This window comes from Saimiri boliviensis, chromosome 8 (genome assembly GCF_048565385.1).
Source record: "Saimiri boliviensis isolate mSaiBol1 chromosome 8, mSaiBol1.pri, whole genome shotgun sequence".
Lineage (NCBI taxonomy): Eukaryota > Metazoa > Chordata > Mammalia > Primates > Cebidae > Saimiri > Saimiri boliviensis.
Window position 1 is genome coordinate 17009966 of NC_133456.1, and position 21916 is coordinate 17031881.

A 21916-nucleotide genomic window follows, 5' to 3' on the forward strand; every position below is an offset into this window, starting at 1 on the left:
CATATGTTCTAATAGTACCTAGAAGTATCTAATAGTATCTAGAAAACTTGCTGTGATGATCAAAATGTTCTATACCTGCCCAGTAACACCGGTGCTCCACACACATATGTTTCTACAAATTAAGTATGCAGAACTCCCAAAGTGAGGAGATGTTTCATCTTCCCTCAGTATAGGCATTCTGGAGGGCCAGGCTGGTTTTCCCCAATTAGAGGTGGGCAGGAATATTGTTTCCTTTTTCCTTCTGCTAGCAAGGCCTGGCATATGGCTTGCCCGAGGGTTGTTCACCAGAAATGAGCTGAGCCTGTTCCCCTTTCATCCTAATTCCCTGTCATTTCTGCCTTCTTTCACCCAAGAAGTTGTCAGAACTTGGAAAGATGTGGTAAACATGAAGAAAATTCTGTGATATTTCTCTAAGTATTGTTTGGGGTTAGAAGAGACTTGATTTTTCAGTCATTGTCATCAAGCTCACTGAGAGGGATGAAAAATAAGGTTTGGAGAGTAAAGCTCTAACAGAAACTACTCTGTGAAAAGGTCAGTTGTGTGTTGGAATTTGGCTTGTTTCCTCTTTGCTTCTTGGACTAGGATAAATGCTACAACGCTTCTCTGAAAGAAATGCCTCCAGTGACTTTATGTATCTTTTCTTTCAGGACTTTTCTAGACCTATCACTAGCATTCTGTTTCACCTGACTAATCCTAATCATCCAACCTGTTCCAAACAATTCTGCTCTGCTGTGATGTCCTCCAGTCTCAAAACCCGTAGCAAATACCAACCTCTAAAAATTTCTGCAAGCACTGTTTGGAAAACAAACATGTCATAGCTGGCTTCTGTCTGTGGCTTTGGATTTCTTCCTCCAGTTTACATTATACCAAGCAATTTCTAGAGTGTCAGCTTCATTAGTTCAGCCTGTTATTACATACACATATTTGTATTAGGGTTCTCCAGAGAAACATCATATATAGAATGTTTACATATTATAATATAATATTGTTTACAAGACAATATGTAATATAAGGTTATTTAATATGTTAAAAAATAAAAATATAATTATATATGATATATGTAAAATAAAAATATATGTACCGGGCAAGCCCTCACTTAAAGTCATTATTAGGTTCTTGGAAACTGTGACTTTAAGTGAAATGACATACAACCACCAATTTTATCATAAGCTAATTGATATAAATGAGTTAAGTTCCTATGGTGTATTTCTGGCCACAAAAACATCATCAATATTTTAAATAAAGACCCAAAACATTGCTAATATTGAACACTGAAATAAATGCGAGCTATACATACATTAAAAAAAAGACTATTATTTGAGTGGGATGCAGTGGCATGCACCTGTAATCTCAGCTACTCTGGAGGCTGAGGCAGGAGGATCACTTGAGCCCATAAGTCTGCAGTGCACTATGATTGTCCCTATGAATAGCCACTACACTCCAGCCTGAGCAACACAGCAAGACCTCATCTATAGAATTTTTTTTTTTGAGACAGAGTCTTGCTCTGTTGCCCAGGCTGGGGTGCAGTGGCACAGTCGCAGCTCACGCAACCGCCACCTCACAGGTGCAAGCAGTTCTCCTGTGTCAGCCTTCTGAGTAGCTGGACTACCAAGATTTGCTATCATACCTGGCTAATTTTTTGTATTTTTAGTAGATACGGGGTTTCACTGTGTTAGCCAGGATGGTCTCTATCTCCTGACCTTGTGATCTGCCCATCTTGGCCTCCTAAAGTGCTGGATTACAAGTGTGAGTCACTGTACCAGGCCAAATTTTTTTTTAATAAAAAAAATTATTTGGTAAGAGATGCCTTATCAAAGACTTTCTCCTATACATTAGCGCTGTGCATTTGGCCACTTCTAGGTCTAAGAGAATCTGGGAGACCATTTTAGATTTCCAACCTCTAAAGCAGCTTTGTCCAATAAAAGTTTCTGTGATGATGAAAATGTTCTATACCTGCTCCACTAGAATAGCGTGTAGTCTCATGTGGTGGCAACACTTGAAACCTAGCTAGTGTGACTGAAAAGCTGAATTTCTGATATTGTTCAACTTAATTTGAATTTAACTAGCCATATGTGGCTAGTGGCCACCATATTGTACAGCCAAACTTTTTTGGACACAGGATCTTGTTCTGTTGCCCAGGCTGGAGTGCAGCGGCATGATCGTGGTTCATTGCAGCCGCGACCTCCCCAGCCCAAATAATCCTCCCACCTCAGCTTCCCAAGTAACTGAGATTACAGGCATGTGCCACCACGCCTGGCTAATTTAAAAAAAAATTGTGGAATGTAGTCTCACATGTTGCTCAGCCTGGTTTTGAACTCCTGGGTTCAAGCAATCCTCCCACTTGAGCCTCCCAAAGTGCTGGGATTACAGGCATGAGCCACCACACCCAGCTACAACAGCCACACTTTTGAAATGAAGGAAGTCCAGGAGAAAGACAGTTAGAAAAGATGTTGGGTTAGCCAAGCTACGGTGCTTGTCACAGGACCACTCTTAATTTATTGCACTTCTCTTCTGTCTTGACTTCAGTAATAACATACATTCTCAGTTCTACTTCTTTGACACAACTTTTCTAGTATATAGCATCAAACATCTGGGCTCTCAAAATGGGCTGAGCTCTTCCTTCATCCACCTTTTAAATGTTGGTGTTCCCCAGGTTTCCCTGACCTTTTCACTTCACTTTTAACACTCTCCCTCTCTAGATGCACTCACCTATTCCTTGCTTCACCCACTTCTCATTAGCTGATTACTTCCACATCTGTATATCTGCTTCAGTGAACTCCATTTATCTCCCTACTTGTCTCTCCTGAGATGTCTCACAGACACTTCAAGGTCAACACATCGCAAGATGTATAGATACTGATGGAACAAATATTCATTTTGTGCTAACTGAATGCTAGGCAGTGAGCTAGATGCAAGTAGGCTAGACACGAGCCCTTTGGGTGTTTGCAGTTTAGCAGGTGCAATAAGCTGGTTTTCTCTACTATACTGGCTTCAAGCTGTCTTCTGGTTCTATTCATTCTCACCCAAGTGCAAAGTTGGTTGTTGTTGCTGTGCTTTTACTTTTACTAAACCATCCTTCTAGATCAGAGGTTTTCAACCTCTTTGGTCAAAAACTCTTGACACTCCTAAAAATTATTCAAGACTGCAAAGAACTTCGTGGTGTTGACTTATAAATAAGATAGACATTTAAAAATATCCATTAATTCACTCAAATGCAATAATAAGTGCATTACATGTTAATATTTACATTATTTACAACTTTTTTCACATTTGAGATATGCTGCTTATAATTCTCTGGGAAAGCAGTATTGGACTCCGTGTTTAAGTTCTAAAATGTGAAAACCACTGATCTACCAAACAAAATCCTTATTTGAAGAATCAGTCCCACCACTGTCCATCTAGAAGGCCTTCCCTTACACCCCATGCGCTGTTAGGGTCTCTCCTCCTCTTCCTGTTCTTCCAGCCATCTGTGTTATGTGAGATGCATTGCTGTGTGGTACAGGGGGTGGTACCTGCCCCCACCATGGGTCCATCAGCTCCTTGTGGCCTGGGACATCAACTAACAGCTCCCTTTGTCCAGTACTTATCCCAAGGCCCCCCCTTTTTTAAATCAGAGTTTAATAAATGCTTATAATTTGTTCATTGCCAATTCAGAATTAGTGTGTCATGGCATTAAATTAACCTAAGACTATTTTAAAATTAAAGTCATAAGACTTCATAGTTTGACTCTAGAAGGGTAAGAAAAAAAGCGAGGAAACATTATTTTGCTCTTTTTTTAAAAAAAATGTTTACAATATTTTAAAATGAAAATAATGATATTTTCCAGAACCAAAGATTAGTTAGAAGAGTGGTACTGTTTTCTTTTTTGTAACTCTCTTTAGAGACTGGTTAATGGAAGTTGGCTGGACTGTTAAATTTTCTTCTGCATTTAATTTGTTGGGATTTGGCAAATACGTAGCCTCTATACACTCATATGAGAATGAGAATAAAAGAGGCAAAGAAAATCTTAGTTCTTGAAGAAAATGGTTTGTGAAATTATTGTGAAAATAGATTGGGCTTCACGGAGCACCTGAAGGGGTTTCAGGAGTCTCCAGATCACACTTTGAGAACTGCTTGCTCTCCAGAACACCAGGGCCACGTTTTTATTTTAGGCTTCGAGATGACCTAGACTATTGTAAAAATGGTTTGTCACATAGGGTGGTTTGGTTGGGCTGTGCCTACCTTAGGTCATAGATGAATTCTCCCCTGCTGGTTGACCAAGGGCAGGCTGCAGGCAGCTGTCAAATGAAGACCCTCAACAGATGGCTCCTGGCCATAGGAGTGTGCACTTGAATTGTAAGTAGTGGTCTTGGGCCACTGATACAAACTCATGAGCTGGTGATGACGGTGCGTGCACATACGGGAAGCTGGGCACACTCCACATCTGTGTTCTACCTCCTTGCTTTGTTCGAAAAGTCCTCACAAAGATCCTCCCTCCTCAGGATTCCTAATTTCTTTTGTGGTCCTCAGGTTTCTCCCCAGTCCCAGATCAAATCTCCTCTTATATTATTTTCTTTCCACTCTAATGTTATTATTATTTTTTTTTATGGAGTCTCGCACTGTCGCCCAGGCTGTAGTGCAGTGGCGCGATCTTGGCTCACTGCTGTCTCCGCCTCCTGGGTTTATGTGCAGTTTTAAGAAACTTATTTAGATGTCAGAACTAAATATTGTTTTTTTCTCCTTGCATTCCTGCTGTACCAATGCCAAATTCTCCTTGAACTGCCTCTAACTGAACTGGTAAGGGGAACCTACATGGCAGGACAGAGGGAAGAAATTAAGTCAATTAACATTTCAACTGATTATCCTCCAAACAGGGAGTTGCAGACTTCATCTCCCTGCCCCCATAAACCTATTCCTCCTGGGTTCCCCAGTCTGATGGGTGGCCCCAGTGTCTTTCCACCCACACAGTGGCAAGAAGGAGAATACAAGTCAGATCTCCATTCAGTCAGTCAGTCAGTCAGTCAGTCATCCTCTCATTTTGCATAAGAACACTTTCTATGTGCTGGGGATAGAGTGGTAATGAAGAAAACACAGGCCTTGTTCTCATACAGCTTATCTTTCAGTGGAAGAGACACACAATAAACAATTTCCATTATTAAAGACACTGTGAAGAAAAACAGATTATAAGATGAGAGATGGCTGATGCCAGCATTTACGTGTTCACCAGTACACTCTACCAGTCTCTGTAGCCACTGGCACATTGCCTGGCACCAGTGGTCATATATTGAATGAAAAGAACAAGAAAACAGATTAGCGTGTACAAGTAAGGGTTAGTGAATGGGGCTCTGTGGCTGATCTGCGTTTGCTCCTTCACTCTTTACAAGCTGTTCTTTTCCAACCTCCCTTCCACAGAAAACCTCCAGGTTTCTAAAATGGGATTCCAACTTAATGATATATGTAATTTTCAAAATCATAAAAAAGGGAAAGGGTTCATCGTTTTGCATTAACTTCTAGGTCCAGGAGTGGTCAAGATGTGAGAACTTGTTGAATTTTGGAAACTAATCTATCATCATTGTGGTGGTTAATTTTACTTGTCAACTTGACTAGGCCAGAGGGTGCCCACATATCTGGTTAAACATTACTTCCGGATGTGTCTGTGAGAGATTACCATATGAACTGGTGAACTAAATAAAGCAGATGACCCTCCCCAGTGTGGGTGGGCATGATACATTGAGGGCCTCAACAGAAAGAACAAAAAGGCACAGGAAGTTTGAGTTCTTGCTTTGCTTGACTCCTTGGGTTGAGATGTTGTTCTTCTCCCTCCATTGGAACTCCTGGTACTCAGACCTTCAGATTCAAACTGGAATCCACACCATCAGCTCGCTGATTTTCTGGCCTTCAAACTATGCCACCAACTTACCTGAGTCTCTGAAGCACCCCCGTGTGGAGTCAAGAGAGGGAACAAAGAAAATTAGGTTTTGGATTTGTAGAAATGCCTAAAGTCAGCCTGCTCCAACCAGGCGCAGTGGCTCACGCCTGCAATCCCAGCACTTTGGGAGGCCGAGGTGGGTGAATCATGAAGTCAAGAGATCAAGACCATCCTGGCCAGCATGGTGAAACTCGTCTGTACTAAAAATACAAAAATTAGCTGGGCATGGTGGTGCATGCCTGTAGTCTCAGCTACTTGGAAGACTGAAGCAGGAGAATAGCTTGAACCTGGGAGGCAGAGGTTTCACTGAGCTGAGATCATGCCACTGCACTCCAGCCTGGCAACAGAACGAAACTCCATATAAAAAAAAATAAGTTAGCCTGCTCCAGGGCTTGGAGGGCACTACAGAGTCACTGGTGCTGCTGTTAAATCTAGTGCCGATGACAAGTTATGAGAAAGTGTATTTATGTTGCCTTATCTGTTACACTGATCAACATAGCTGCCCAAAGGATACTGTGGATGGAGGGATCGGCTGCCAACTACTCTCCTGATGGAAGTACCAAGTACATTGGCCCGAGTCTGGAGTGCTGTCCAATAGCCCACTGTCCAGTCCCTGGCCTTACCATTACTCAAAAAGAATGAGAAATAGACCAGAAGTCAACAGCACCCTCCTTTTTCCAGCTTGCCCCTTGGGTGGGCATTAGCTCATCCAGATAATTTGATTTGGCAGATACCATGTATATTTATATCATTTATTTGCCACCTAAGTTGTACTTACTATTGTAGAAATGTGAGAAAATAGAAATAATTAAAATAATTAAAAGAAATAATTAAAAGAAGAAAATAAAAAGAAATTATATTTCAAAGAAGCACACACACACTTTTTTTTTTTCCGTACAAAATCAGATGGTGGGAGAAATGAAGTTCTGCAGGGCATTTAGGTCAGATCTTCCTGTCACTTTGCTGTAGAGTAGCGTTTACTGCAGGGAGAGAGTTCAGCCTGGCATGTCACCTCATACTATCCAGTAAACCCTGCCACTCACAGAACACAATTCTGGTCACACTGGGTGACAGGAGACTTGTAGTCAGTCTCATCTGCAGAAGGGGTTACTAGCCATGTATAGAACTTTTTAACGTCTACGGAGTTATGATTTTTAGAATAACCCTAAACAGGCCAGGCACAGTGGCTCACACCTGTAATCCCAGCACTTTGAGAGGCCAAGGTGGGCGGATTACCTAAGGTCAAGGGTTTGAGACCAGTCTGGCCAAGAAGGTGAAACCCCATCTCTACTAAAAATAGAAAAATTAGCTGGGTGTGGTGGTGCATGCTTGTAATCCCAGCTACTTGGGAGACCAAGGCAGGAGAATTGCTTGAACCTGGGAGGCGGAGGTTGCAATGAGCCGAGATTACGCCACTGTACTCCAGCCCGGGTGACAGAGCAAGACTCCGTTTCAAAAAATATGGAATAACCTAAATGTAATCCTAATGTTATGCACCTTCCTGTCATCTGCCATCTTGGTGTGCACCCCTGAACAGGTTTGACCAGCTCCTTAGAACCATACTAAAATATTTTACTGTTTGAGGAGAGAACACAAAGTAAAATTTAATCCCATTTATCAAAGTAATACGTATAGATTGTGAAAAAATAATTCAGAAATATAGATGGTAGAAGCACTCGTTCTACTTTTGCATTTAAAGTTCTTTGTTGTTTTGGATTTGCCTAGTATGTTTCCAAGGAGGGGGGTGGATTGGTCTCACATTCGTCTATTTCTTTTTGTAAATCCGCTTGCCTTCTATATTTTGAAACTGTGCTGATAGGTTCAGGGTACATAAAAGTTTACGACAAATCATTCGATAGTTACTGAGCATTTACTGTACACCTGGCACTGTCCAGGGTCCTGAAAACAGAATCACGAACAGGATAGAAGCGCCATCTAGTGGAGATGAAACAAGTAACTATAAGAGAAAATCTCAAGAAATGAACGGTCTGCAGAGAAATGAATTGAACTATTTGAAGGAGAATACTTAGTGTTCTCCCAGACCCCCATTTGTTCTCACTCTCTCCGAGATAGGGTCTCACTCTGTCACCCAGGCTGGAGTGCTGTGGTGCGATCATAGCTCACTGCGTCTTCGACCTCCTGGGCTCAAGCTGTCTTCCCTTCTCAGCCTTCTTAATAGTTAGGACTACCGGCGTGCACCACCACATCCAGCTGATTTTTGTACTGTGTTGCCCAGACTGGTCTCAAACTCCTGGCCTCAAGTAATCCTCCCGCCTCAGCCTCCCGAAGTGCTGGATTACAGGCATGAGCCACGAGGCCCAGCCTCTCAGTTCTCTGTTTTCAACATAATTCAACATTTCAAAGTTTAATATTAGTAGTCTCTGCCATCAGAAGTCTATTTATACAGGTAACAAATAAGTTGGAAGGCAATTGCAGTAATTCTTATGCTTCTGAATTAACAAGTATTGAAAAATTTCACCCTCCTTTCTTAGGAGGTTCCATTTAAACTAAAAATTGAAATTTAAAAGACTGCTATGCCCCTGAAGGTGTGACAGAGGAGCATTTCAGGCAGAGGGAAAAGTTGCTGCAAAGGCTCAAGGTGTAACTGATTGGGCTGGTCAGGTGATAGAAAGGAGGCCACTGTGCCTGGATGAGAGTGCCAGTGTCAGAGGTGCAGTCAGAGTTAGGCAGAGGCCTGCCCTCTGAAGACCATGTTGGCCAGGTTAACCCATTTGAGGTTGTCAGGAGGCCAATTAGGGCACCATTGCAGGATTACATTGGAGAGAAAATGGTGGCCAGGACCCGGGGTGAGGTGCTGTGGAGACTGAAAGAAATGAGTGGATTTACAATGTATTTTAGAAGAAGAATAAACTGGACTTGCTTATGTTTTAGATGTGAGAGAGTGGAGAATTAAGAGTAACTTCTGCTTGGGTGCAGTGGCTCACTTCTGGAATCCCAGCACTTTGGGAGGCTGAGGCAGATGGATCAGTTGAGGTTAGGAGTTTGAGACCAGCCTGGCCAACCCGTTGAAACCCCATCTCTACTAAAAATATAAAATTAGCCAAGCATTGTGGTGCATGCCTATAATCTCAGTGACTTGGAAAGCTGAGGCAGGGGAATCACTTCAGCTTGAGAGAGAGAGGTTGCAGTGAGCCGAGATTGCACCATTGCACTCTAGCCTGGGCAACAAGAGCAAAGCTCTGTCTCAAAAAGAAAAAAAAAGAGTAACTTTTAGGTTTCCTGACTTGGATATTGTTCAACAACTTAGGGATTGATTGCTCATTTTTTATCAATTTGAAATATTCCATTCTATCCCCATTAAATGCTTAGCCTTAGAGTCTGTTTTGTTTCATATTAATAATTCTACAGAGCTTTTTTTTCTTGTTAGAACTTTCTTGGTATACCCTTTTTCTTTCTCTTCTTTTCTTTTCAACCTTTTTTATTGTTTGGTTTTATTATAGGTAAGTCTCTTGTAAAAAGTCTCCCCCCTTCTTCTTTGTCTCCCTCCTTCCCTTTAATAAGGAAACACTACATTTGCATACATTGTGATTAATGGATAGACTTGGACTTTGTAACACTATATTAGTGTCTTTTTTCTTTTCTTTTCTTTTCTTTTTTTTTCTTTGAGATGCAGTTTTGCTCTCACTGCCCCAGCTAAAGTACAATGGCACGATGTCAGCTGACTGCAACCTCTGCCTGCCAGGCTCAAGTGATTCTCCTGCCTCAGCCTCCCAAGTAGCTGGGATTACAGGCATGCACCACCATGCCTGGCTAATTTTGTGTTTTTAGTAGAGACGGGGTTTCTCTACGTTGGTCAGGCTGACCTTGAACTCTCAACCACAGATGATCCGCCCGACTCAGTGTGCTAAAGTGCTGGGATTATAGGCATGAGCCACCGCACCCGGCTCTATATTAGTGTCTTTTATGCCTCATGCTTTCTCTCCTATATTCCTCCTTGTCTGCTCTTTGGTGCAGTAAAAATTGAGTGGAACAGCCAGAAACAGAGAGACTTAGTAGGCTTATACTCGTAGGCATACTGGGTCTTTCTAGAGCCTCCTTCCTCTTTTCTGGGCCCACCTCATATGCAGAGGGTTCTAGTTTAGGACAGCATGATAGCTCCCTCTTCATGGCCTCTACCCACTCCCAGTTGAAAGCATTGTTTCTCATTCTTTCAAAGACTGTTCCTTTTGAATGTTTTTTTTGTTTTGTTTTGTTTTTTTTCTGAGACAGAGTCTCACTCTACTGCCCAGGCTGGAGTGCAGTGGTGCAATTGAGGCTCACTGCAACCTCTGCCTCCCAGGTTCAAGTGATTCTCCTGCCTTAGCCTCCCAAGTAGCTGGGATTACAGGTGCACACCACCACATTCAGCTAATTTTTGTATTTTTAGTAGAGACGGGGTTTTGCCATGTTGGCCAGGCTGGTCTCAAATTCCTGTCCTTAGGTGATCCGCCTGCCTCAGTCTCCCAAAGTGTTGGAATTACAGGTGTGAGCCACCATGCCTGGGCTTGAATATTCTTATCTCCATCCCTTGCTCCCATTTAATTATTGGGTCTTCCAGTCTGGTAGAGAATCACTCCTTTTGCCCTGTATTAGAAATGAAATATTCTGACCAAGGATCCAGAAAGACCGACTCCTGCTCTGCTAATCCCACCTCTTCCATGCTGAATTCCCAAAGGAGATCCATGCAAGTAACAGTAGTAGCCTGTTAGGAAATGGAATTTACCGATTGTATCTCATCATTAAGTGAGTTGGCACCCTAATTCAAGCCCTCTGCTGAAGATGAGTTTGATGACATGGTTTAGCTCTTGGATGACCACAATTTATGTACAAACTGGGAAATTTTGTAGAATAAAAATGAGTGAATGAAAGGGTCTGCCATTAATCATCATACCAAGAAACCATGAAGATCAGTATATGCTGATCAGACTCAAGTAAGACTTCTACTGCCCTTTGGAGGCTGCAACCAAATCTCAGGCTATTACCCTGTGGCCTGTCTCATAGTAGAAGAACAAAGTCACAAAAAGAGAGGGCAATGAGCCCAGCTTTAAAACTAACATTTATCATGTCCACCAAATAAGGTTGGCTAGGTGATGTCTGGGACTCTGACTCACCCAGTTAGCAATGGCCCCTCTTTTGCTGGGGAACTTTAGAAAGGGGGTGGGAAGGGCAGTTGGCAAAGTAATCTTTCTCATCAGGAAGAGAAGACAAGAGTTTTCCTCCCCTTACAGTTCTCTACCGTGAGAGCTCCTGTCTTGGCTTTCCCTCATCATCTGCTAGCCTCCTCTTGTTTGCTACCCAATAGTTGGATTTTTTGTAGTTGGTTTGCTGATCCCATCTCCTTGGTGTGCTCTCAATTAATTATCCTCCATTCATTCTATCTTCTCTGCACTGAGTCTCAGAATGGTCTCTGACCTACTCTCTCAAAGGGCCCCACTAGTGTTTTAGTCACTTTCCTGTATGCCTCTTGTATATGCCTTTTCTGTTCTTGGGTGAGAACAGAACTTAGAGCAAGATGTTGATTCTGGTTCAGAATATGATGATAAATTCACTGACATCAATATCAGGAGAAAACAGGTGTTGGAATCTGAAGCAGTCTGTGAAATGAAAAACAATTTAGAGATTTGTGGAGATCCTTTAGGAAAAAACATAAATACCAAGAGATCTCATGTGAAAACAACTAAGGATTAAAAACAAAATACCTACAGAAGTTAGGAAGAACAGAAATAGAAGGGGTTTGGACAAAGATTCATTTCCAACTCCAACTTAATTAAACATCACAAGGTTTCCATAGAAGGGAAAGCCGTAAATATGATGAACGTGGTAGAGTTCCCTCTGCATATAGCTTTTCATTATTGACAGAGAATTCACAGTGGGGTAAAGTTCTGTCAATGTGAGTGCGGGTAGGCCTTCACTCTGAGCTCTATCCCTTATGGCCCACCAAAGGAAACATTTTGGGGCTAGATCCCCCTGAAGGATTTGCCTAACTGTGGAAAATCTTTCAGCCAGATTTCAGATATTAGGCAACATCACCAAGTGCATACTGAAGAAAAATCCTATGTATGTAATGAGGATGGGAAGGTTTTAACCTGGAGCTCAGCCTTTGCTGCCCATCAAAGAGTCTACATTAGGGAGTGTTCAACAGGGCCAGAGGCCTCATGGTGCAACTCAGGGCAGGGCTGGAGAAGCCCTTTGAAGGGCACTGAGTATGAGAAAGGCTGAAGTGGGCACCAGAGACTGTGCATGTATCAGCGACCACACTGGGAAGAAACCTGTGAATGTGGGGTATGTGGGAAAACCTCACCTGAAGCCAAAACCTGACAAGGCAACTGCACCCAGGAAAACCCTAAGGAAGCAGCGGGTCAGTGCTTTGCCATTTGCCCTGCAGGCTTCTCCCCACTGCGGCTTCAGTGATATGAGAGGAGACCTCTGACCCAGATGAAGCCTTCCCCATACTCGCTGCACTGAGTGCTTCTTCCCAAGGGCATTTGCTGGTGGGCATCAAGAGCAGAACTCAAAGTGAGTGAACATTATTCCATCTTCACTACACACATAGGATTTCACTCCACTGCATGATTTCTGACATTTCCTAAGGCCTGAAATCCACCCTAAAGACTTCTTATAGGCCGGGTGCGGTGGCTCACGCCTGTAATCCCAGCACTTTGGGAGGGCGAGGCGGGTGGATCACGAGGTCAAGAGATCGAGACCATCCTGGTCAACAAGGTGAAACCCCGTCTCTACTAAAAATACAAAAATTAGCTGGGCATGGTGGTGCGTGCCTGTAGTCCCAGCTACTTGGGAGGCTGAGGCAGGTGAATCGCTTGAACCCAGGAGGCAGAGGTTGCAGTGAGCCAAGATCACGCCATTGCACTCCAGCCTAGGTAACAGGAGCGAAACTCCATCTAAAAAAAAAAAAAAAGGCCGGGCGCGGTGGCTCAAGCCTGTAATCCCAGCACTTTGGGAGGCCGAGGCGGGTGGATCACAAGGTCGAGAGATCGAGACCAACCTGGTCAACATGGTGAAACCCCGTCTCTACTAAAAATACTAAAAATCAGCTGGGCATGGTGGCGCGTGCCTATAATCCCAGCTACTCAGGAGGCTGAGGCAGGAGAATTGCCTGAACCCAGGAGGCGGAGGTTGCGGTGAGCCGAGATCGTGCCATTGCACTCCAGCCTGGGTAACAAGAGCGAAACTCCGTCTCAAAAAAAAAAAAAAAAAAAAAAAAAAAAAAAAAAAAATACTTCCTATAGCCAAAACAGATATAGCCTTCCCCTCTGAGTGACTCCATTCGTGGGTGAGCATTAAAATTGAGAAGCACTGCTCTAAATTTGTTTTGGCCCTGTGAAGCACTGCTCAAATTTCGTTTTGGCCCTTTCCACAGGGCCAAAACAAATTTAGAGCAGTGCTTCTCAATTTTAATGCATGGAAGGACCATTTGGGGAGCTGTGCAAAAATCCAATGCCTGAGCTCCACCTAAGAAATCTGATTTGATCAGTTTTAAATGGGGTAGAGGGTTGCATTAAAAAAAAAAACAACTCCCCCTCTCTGCAGTCCAGGCATGGCCAGTGTGGGTGCAGCACCCCAGCCCTGGAAGTGCCTGGGTGGAGCAGGCTGCCTGGCACAGAGGAGCCAAGTAGAACCCTGGTGGTGGGCGAGGGAGCAGGCTGGAGCCATGATGGCAGAGCTGCAGGGTCCTTCATGATGAGAGATTTGGGGGCACTTCTATCTCCTCTGTGTATTTGATAGTTTGGGTAGTGAAGACATGGCTGACTATCAAAATCTTTCTCCAAGACCTTCCCAGGGGAATCAAGGACTCCATCTGGGGTATTTGTACCATGTCCAGCTAGATGCTCCAATCTAGCAAAAGAGAGGAGCAGCGTGGAAGAAGGGCAATCAGGGTCCTGGCCCAGAGAATACCCCAGGGTATAGGGTGGGGACAAAAGAGGGAGCCATCAAGTATTGGTAGAATTTTCCAGTGTTGTGCTTGGGGTGGTGGAGTGTTCTGGTTCAGTCTACCCTTGCTTTATCAAGTGTGTATTCCTGGGCTTCAGTCAGTAACAGCATGAATTACTTATAATGCATCACTATGTGGAGATGCTAGGTCGTGGCTGGAATTTTTCCTCACATCAATCTCCAGAGCTTTTTGGGTGCTCCCCTTGTTTGTGCCTAGAGAAGTTGTGAATGCCATTTGGTTCCATGATATAGCTGACCTGGCATTTGAGGCATCAGGGAGGAAGCCCCACCCATTCCCTAGTGTTCACAAAATAACTGTTGACACACTATCCAGTCTTTTGCTGCAGGCTCTTTTCCCCATGCAGGGAATATCTGCGAGCCTCTTTCCCACCCATTTGTTGGTCAGCTGGTTATTCTCTTGCATTTCTCTCTTCTCAACTCACTCTACTGCTTTGAATATGGTTGGTTCAGTAAAGGAATTGAAATGCACCCACAGTTGTCTAACATAGAGAGGAACTGGCTTTACTCCTTTGGGTTTGGTTTGCCCTTGGCTTTTCTCACAGCAATGCACTCCTCATATATTATCCATGGCTGCCTTTTCTCTATCCTCATTCCTTTATGCATCATCAGTGCAATAAGGCAAAGATCCCTGGCAAGGCATACCTCTTCTCCTCGATGGTCTTCTTAAGCAACAGACTCTTCCACAAGACAGTCTTACCTGCAGTCTACCTTGAGCAGCTCAACTGCTGCAGAGAAGTTCCCTTCACCACATCTATCTCCACCCAAACTGAAGGCGACTGCAGGCCTGAGTGACCTGCCATCCAGGGAATGGGTGGGATTGAAAGGAGGCTGTGGCAGCTCTTTCCCCACTTCACTTCCCCCTGGCAGGGAAGGCACGATTCATTCTGCCAAGGGCCCTCTGAAATCTTTTTTTTTTTCTTTTCTGAGATGGAATCTCACTTTGTCACCCAGGCTGGAGTGCAGTGGCATGATATTGGCTTACTGCAACCTCTGCCTCCCGGGTTCAAGCAATTCTTCTGCCTCAGCCTCCTGAGTAGCTGGGATTACAGGCACGTACTACCACACCCAGCTAATTTTTGTATTTTTAGTAGAGACAGAGTTTCACCATGTTGGCCAGGATGGTCTCAATCTTTTGACCTTGTGATCCGTCTGCCTTGGCCTCCCAAAGTGCCGGGATTACAGGCGTGAGTCACCATGCTCAGCCAGGAATTGGAATCTTTATCTCTGGTGCACATAAGGCGGAATCTTCTTGACACCAGCGTGTGGATTTTTAACACCACCAAGAGTCTGAAAGGACCACAATTTTTTTTCTGCAGCTATTTTTCTAGCATTTGCCAGTTCCTGTGGCTGGACTGATTTGAATACTTTGTTTTTCTCCCTGTGCCATTTACCCTCTCACCTTTCCTTCCTGCCTTCTACCACCCTTGGGTGAATGAAATTTGTAATTCTAGCTGTCGCATTTTGTGGATTTGTTATTTTTGTTGTTTTTCTGTGAAGCACAAACATTGGATGTGGGAGGTAAAGGAGTGTCCCAGTTGCTGCTGGTCACTCCCTTTATAACTATCATGCTCTTGTTTCTTGTAACTCAAGTTAGAAGTCAGGTTTTGGTCTCTCTTGCTCCACTGCAAAAAAAAAAAAAAAAAAAAAAAAAAATCTGAAGAAATGGGACAGGAAGAAAGACCTTGCAGCCAGATCTTCAGATCTTCTGAGTTTTGAGGAGTGATTTTCTTTCTTCCCCTTGAAAGACAAAAAGCTATTTTCACTGGTACATTTAAACCTCCCCAGATAGGGAGAGGTACCAATTCTAGACAAGTGCCATTGCAACACAATGCTCAGACAGCCTGAACTTTTGAACTCTGTTGCGGGGTGTAGGGTAGAAATTCACTGTTGGACACTGCCGTAGCAGTTTCATATTTCAAAGCAATATTGGGTGCTACAAAGAAGAACTGAAGGGGTAAATTTATTAAACTCATTAAACTTGTGATTGCTTTGTTTTCCTGTCCTTTTAAGAGATTAAATGTGAGGGAAAGATGTCAAAATACTTGTACAATTTCAAAATGTCACAATTAAACGTGAGCTGATTACATGTGTGCACACGCACACACACACACACACACACACACACAATTTTCCCAGTGTTTCTAAGCACAGCTAAGGTTGAACTACTAATTTAGAGGTCTCCAGAGTGGTTCTCCAAGCATGGTGCCCCAAATGGCTGTATCACCTGAGAACCAGTGATAAATGCAAATTCTCAGGTTCCTCCCTAGACCTACTCAATCATAAATGTGAAAGTGGGGTCCAGTGACCAGGATTTTAATAAGCTCTCCAGATAAGACTAATGTGTTTCCAAACCATGTCATAAAGGCAAAAGAAACATACAGGATGCAACTTGAAGGTCCTTTTTGTGGATTCCTATAATAACCTACATGTGTTATTGAACCCTGATATTTAGGTTTGTATACCTGATGTGCAGTAAGCCAAACACTGACATATCAGCACTTAGGAGAAAGATTTATTTAATTTGACCAAAGCAGGTGGGTAAGAGAAACACTCTCTTACTTCATAACCAAGTCTTAGGTCAAAGAGTTCCCTTTGAACATAACTAGGGGCTTTTAAGAGTAAGGTAGGTATGCAGGAGGTGGAATGTCTGACAATCAAAGCTGTTTGGTTCTCTTGGTCTGATCAAACTTCTAGATGCCATCAAGGAGGTCTGCATCACCTATGATTCATTGTGATTTATTTACTTGTTTATTTTTAGAGATGGGGTTTCACTCTGTCACACAGACTGGAGAGCAGTGGTGGAACATTAACTTACTGCAGTCTGCAACTCCTGGGCTCAAGTGATCCTCCTGAGTTGCTGGAACTACAGCACACCTAGCTAATTTTTTGATGTTTTTTTTTATAGGGAGGGTCTTTCTCTGCTGCCCAGGCTGGCCTCAAACTCCTGGGCTCAATCAATCCTCTTGTGTTGTCAGCCACCCAGAGTGCTGGGATTACAGGCGAGAGCCACATGCCTGGCCTCTTTGTTCTTTAAAAGAAAAACAAGGCAGGAGAATTGCTTGAACCCAAGAGGCAGAGGTTGTAGTGAGCTGAAATGGTGCCACTGCACTCCAGCCTGGGTGACAAGGCGAGATTCCGAAAAAAGAAAACTGTAGCCAGAAGCAAGAGCACAATCTGTGGTCTTCTCATCTCACCTTCTAGAAACTCCAATGCTTCTTCGACTCAGAGAGTTGCCTAATTTCGAGGTGCTCACTGATGCACATCAGCTGAATGCAGCCTTTACCCTCTATTTTGTTCACTTTAGTTTGCTTTCTTGAAGTGACATTAGACTTGGTGCCAGAAGGAACTTGGAACATAATTCTGTTCAGCATTCTTTGGATAACAAGAAGCTCAATATAGTTCCCTGCATCCCTGATGAACCATCACTCTTTCATAAACTATAAATGGATAGTAAAGGGGTATAACTGCAGCTGACACAGAAACAGGTGTAATAACCTACCATGGGCTAGCATCACTGACTCCATTTTAGCTGTAAACTCCAACCTGGCTTCCCCTCCTTATCACAGCTCCTTTGGATGCATAAATGAGTCATGCTGCACTTAGAAGCATTGAAGGTACTGTTCTTAACACTTATAGCCATTGTACCACATCCCGTTTGGCATACCTCCCGCGTATTGTAAGAAGAAAGTTTCTCTTTGATCATTGCGTAGAAGGAGCCCGATCACCCCCATTTCCCTTTGATCATTGTATGGAAACCACCTGTGCCCACAGCCCCTTCTTCTAACCTGCTTTTCTGCTTCTGTGAAATTCTGCTGCAGCTAGGTAACCTCTCCCCTACCTAAATCAAGGTATAAAAGATAATCAAGTGCCTTCCTTGTGACCGAGAGAATTTTGAGCATTAGCTGTCTCTCAGTCGCCAGCTAATTAATAAAGGACTCATAATTTGGAACTCAGAGTGTTGCGCATTCCTTCTAACTTGCTTGGTTACTACACAGGGAGCTACCAGAAGCTGTAGACAAGCAACACTGAGGTAAGGAATTCCAGGTTTTCCAGAAAGCAGAAAAGGAAAACCAAGCTAGGGTATAGTAGCTCATGCCTGTAATCCCAGCAGTCAGGGAGGAGGTGGCAGGAGGATTGCTTGAGCCCAGCTTGGGCCACATAATGAGAACACCCTATCCTCCACAAAAAGAAAAAGGAAGAAAAGGAAAACCAGATTAAAATGAAGCAGTGACTGACAGTCCAATTTTAAAATGCAAGTTAGACATATATCATTGTTAATTTTACCCTAAACATGTCTTTAACAAATACGAAAAAGGTAGCTATTGTTATGTAAATAGAAGCTATTTTTATGACTAAATCACATGTTCTTCTCACTTCTCTGCTCTCCATGCCGAAAAAAGGTCACTTATAAAGGTCATACCTATGAACAGATCTTGGACTCATAATCACCTCAGAGAACCATTATTGGTTTAAATTTGACAATGCTGAATTTTACCTGAGCCCTGTGATCCTGGTTAACAGTGAAGATTAAGAAATTTCCTCACCCTTCCCCATGTGACTTATGTAAGAGTCCCAGATCCCTCCGGTTTACCTATGACAAGGCCAGACACAGACCCTCCAAATTCCCATTCTTTGCCCCATGAGTGATTAGCTAAACTACTTGTCCCCAGTGATCAAGTGGAACAGAATCCTTGAGCCAAACTTTCCTCAGGCTTCTCTCTTTCCTATGGGCCCCATTCTGCTGACTCCACACCTAAGCAAATATAAATAGTGAAATAACCCCCCTTATCAGCTTTGCCTGGGAATTGGCAGACTACAGAAAATACCTTCCTGTCAGACCCCACTGGTTATTTCTGTTCACTTGTCCAACTTCCCCTCCAAAGATTCTGCTCATCTCTGTTTGCCTCCTCCTTTTGCTATGCAAGAAAAACTTCTTCCATTTGATTTGGATACATTTGCATATCTTATGTCACAGTGTGGAGTGTGTTGGGGTGTGGACTTAATCAGATGCTTAGAAAGAGGAATTGATTAGCTTCTAGCCAGGGTCTCAAACTGAATCAAGGCAGCATTTTAAAAAGCATTTGCTGGCCAGGCACAGTGCCTCATGCCTAAGATCCCAGCACATTGGGAGGCCAAGGTAGGTGGATCACAAGGTCAAGAGATCAAGACCATCTCGGCCAACGTGGTGAAGTCCTGTGTCTACTAAAAAAACACAAAAATTAGCTGGGCATGGTGGCACACACCTGTAGTCCCAGCTACTCAGGAAGCTGAGGCAGGAGAATCACTTGAACCCAGGAAGTAGAGGTTGCAGTGAGCTGAGATCACACCACTGCAGCCTGGTGACAGAGTGAGATTCCCTCTAAAAAACAAATGCGTTTTTTTTTTTTTTTGTATTATATTTATGTTACAAGCAGTACCTTCAGCAGAACCAGTAGCATGCTTATGCTGGGAGTATCAATGATATGTGTATTTGTTAATGGCTGCCAGTGTTGAAATGATACTCTGATGTGACCCCCACTTCAGGGATATGGACCGCTATGAGTGTTGGGGCAGGAATGGAGCAATGAAGCAAATAGCCTAATTATCAAACTGTAACTGGGGACAGGTGCCCATTTCTGGTCCCTGTCATCTAAGAGGAATGTTGATAGAAGAAAGTTTAACCAAAAGAGACGTAGCAGGGCTGGACAGGACACATGAGAAAAAACTTTTGATATCTTGCAATTTCATTACAGTGTGTCTAATTGCAGATTTATATTTATTCATCCTGTTTAGGACTTATTGGGCTTTCTAAATCTAAGGATTTTGGTTTTTCAATAATTTTGGGAAATTAACAGCTATTCTTTCTTTGAATACATGTGGTTAATTTTTTTTTCTTTTCTGGAACTGCCTAACTAACAGCTGTAGGTGAAACTTTGTAATTACTTTCTCTATGTCTCTTAGACTCATTTATATTTTCTTTTTGTGTGTGTGAACCTATGGTTCTATTGAAACTTTCATACTTTAAATCTCTACGTCTCTGTGCAGGACAGTTTTCAGGTCATCTAATATTCAAAATTACTTGAAATAGAAGTCCTGCCCACAACTGTTGATTGGTCTGGAAAGGGGCACACAACCTCAACTGGCCAACTGAAGTCTCTTCCTGATATTGTTTTGAATTAGAAGTAGGGACAAAGCTATTAGATGGTGTTTTCTTTGTTGTTTTTTTGTTTTGTTTTGTTTTTTGTTTTTTGTTTTTTCCCAAGACAGAGTCTTGCTCTGTTGCCCAGGCTGGAGTACAGTGGCAGATCTCAGCTCATGGCAACCTCTGTCTCCTGGGGTCAAGTGATTCTTCTACCTTTGTAGCTGGGATTACAGGCGCACACCACCATGCCCAGCTAATTTTTGTATTTTTAGTAGAGACAGGGTTTCACCATGCTGGCCAGGCTGCTCTTGAACTCCTGACCTCGTGATCTGCCTGCCTCGGCCTCCCGAAGTGCTGGGATTACAGGCATGAGCCACCGCTCCCGGCTGGATGTGTTCGAACAGACTTTCTAGTCTCTTGTTTCAGGGATTTCTAAGATCCAGCTGCGTCTCTGCTGATCAACTGTTTATGTAAGATACTTCCCCTTTCACTCTAACTAGTTTGATCTGTGACTCTTATGTATGATGAAGAGCGTCCTAACTAATGCATAGGATTATTTCAAAATTTCCAAGTGCCATTGTAGAGAGGGATTGAGTAACTGCAGCCTTTGAGAGATTTTTTAAAACTTTGTATATTCATTACCTGTGTGTTGCTATATAACAGATTATCTCCAAACTTACGGCCTCAATCACAAACGTTTCTTGTGTCACCATTTCTGTGGGTCAGGTATTCGGGAGTAGCTTAGCTGATTTGTTCTTGCTCAAGGTCTGTCCTGAGATTTTAGCTGTGATGTTAACTGAGGCTGTCATCATCTTAAGGCTTGATTAGCATTGGAGGAGCGACTCCCAAGATGGTTCACTAATGTGACTGTTGAAGAGGCACCCGAGTTCCTCACTAGTTCTTGGCAGGAGTCCTCAGTCTCTTGCCATGTGGGTCTTCCATGACGCTGCTTAAGTGTTCTCAAGGCATGGCAGCTAGCACCCTTTAATACAATTGATCTCAGAAAGAGAGGACAAAGGAAGCCATAGACATTTTTATAACCTATCTTGGAAGTGACCCATCATCACTTCTGCCTTATTCTATTTGTTAAAAGCAAGTCACTAAGTCCAGCTCCATCTCTCAAAGGGAGAAGTAGCAAAGAATTGTGGACATATAGTTGACCCTTGAACAACATAGGGGTTAGGAACACTGATCCCCATGAAGTAGAGAATCTGCATATAACATTTGCCTCCCCCAAAATTTAACTACTAATCATCTACTGTTGATCAGAAACCTTGCAGATAACATAAATTGTTGATTAACATATATTTTGTATGACATGTATTATAGACAGTATTCTTACAATACAGTAGATTATGAAAAGAAAATGTTAATAAGAAAACTGGGCAGGTGTAGTGGCACATGCCTGTTATCCCAGCACTTTGGGAGTCCCAGGCAGGAGGATTGTTTGAGGACAGTTCAAGATTAGCCTTTGGAACATAGTGAGACTCCATCTCTACGAAAAAAAAAATTTTTTTTTAATTAGCTGGGCAGACCAGGTACAGTGGCTCATGCCTGTAATCCCAGCCCTTTGGGAGACCAAGGTGGGCACATCACGAGGTCAGGAGTTCGAGACCAGCCTGACCAACATGGTGAAACCCTGTCTCTAATAAAAATATAAAAATTAACCAGGCATGGTGGTGCATGCCTGTAATCCCAGCTACTCAGGAGGCTGAGGTAGAAGAATCACTTGACCTCAGGAGGCGGAGGTTGCAGTGAGCTGAGATCACACCGCTGCACTCCAGGCTAGGTGACAGAGTGAGACTCTGTCTCAAATAATAATAATAATAATAATAATAATAATAATAATAATAAGCTGGGCATGGTGGCATACACCTGAGATCCTAGCTACTTTGGAGGTTGAGGCAAGAAGAACC

General features: G+C 43.1%; 1 pseudogene; it reads left to right on the forward strand.

The window, feature by feature from the left end:
- The first annotated feature begins 12113 nt into the window (after nt 1-12113).
- Nucleotides 12114-18410, forward strand: LOC101035759 (etoposide-induced protein 2.4 homolog; annotated as a pseudogene).
- Nucleotides 18411-21916: the final 3506 nt, after the last annotated feature.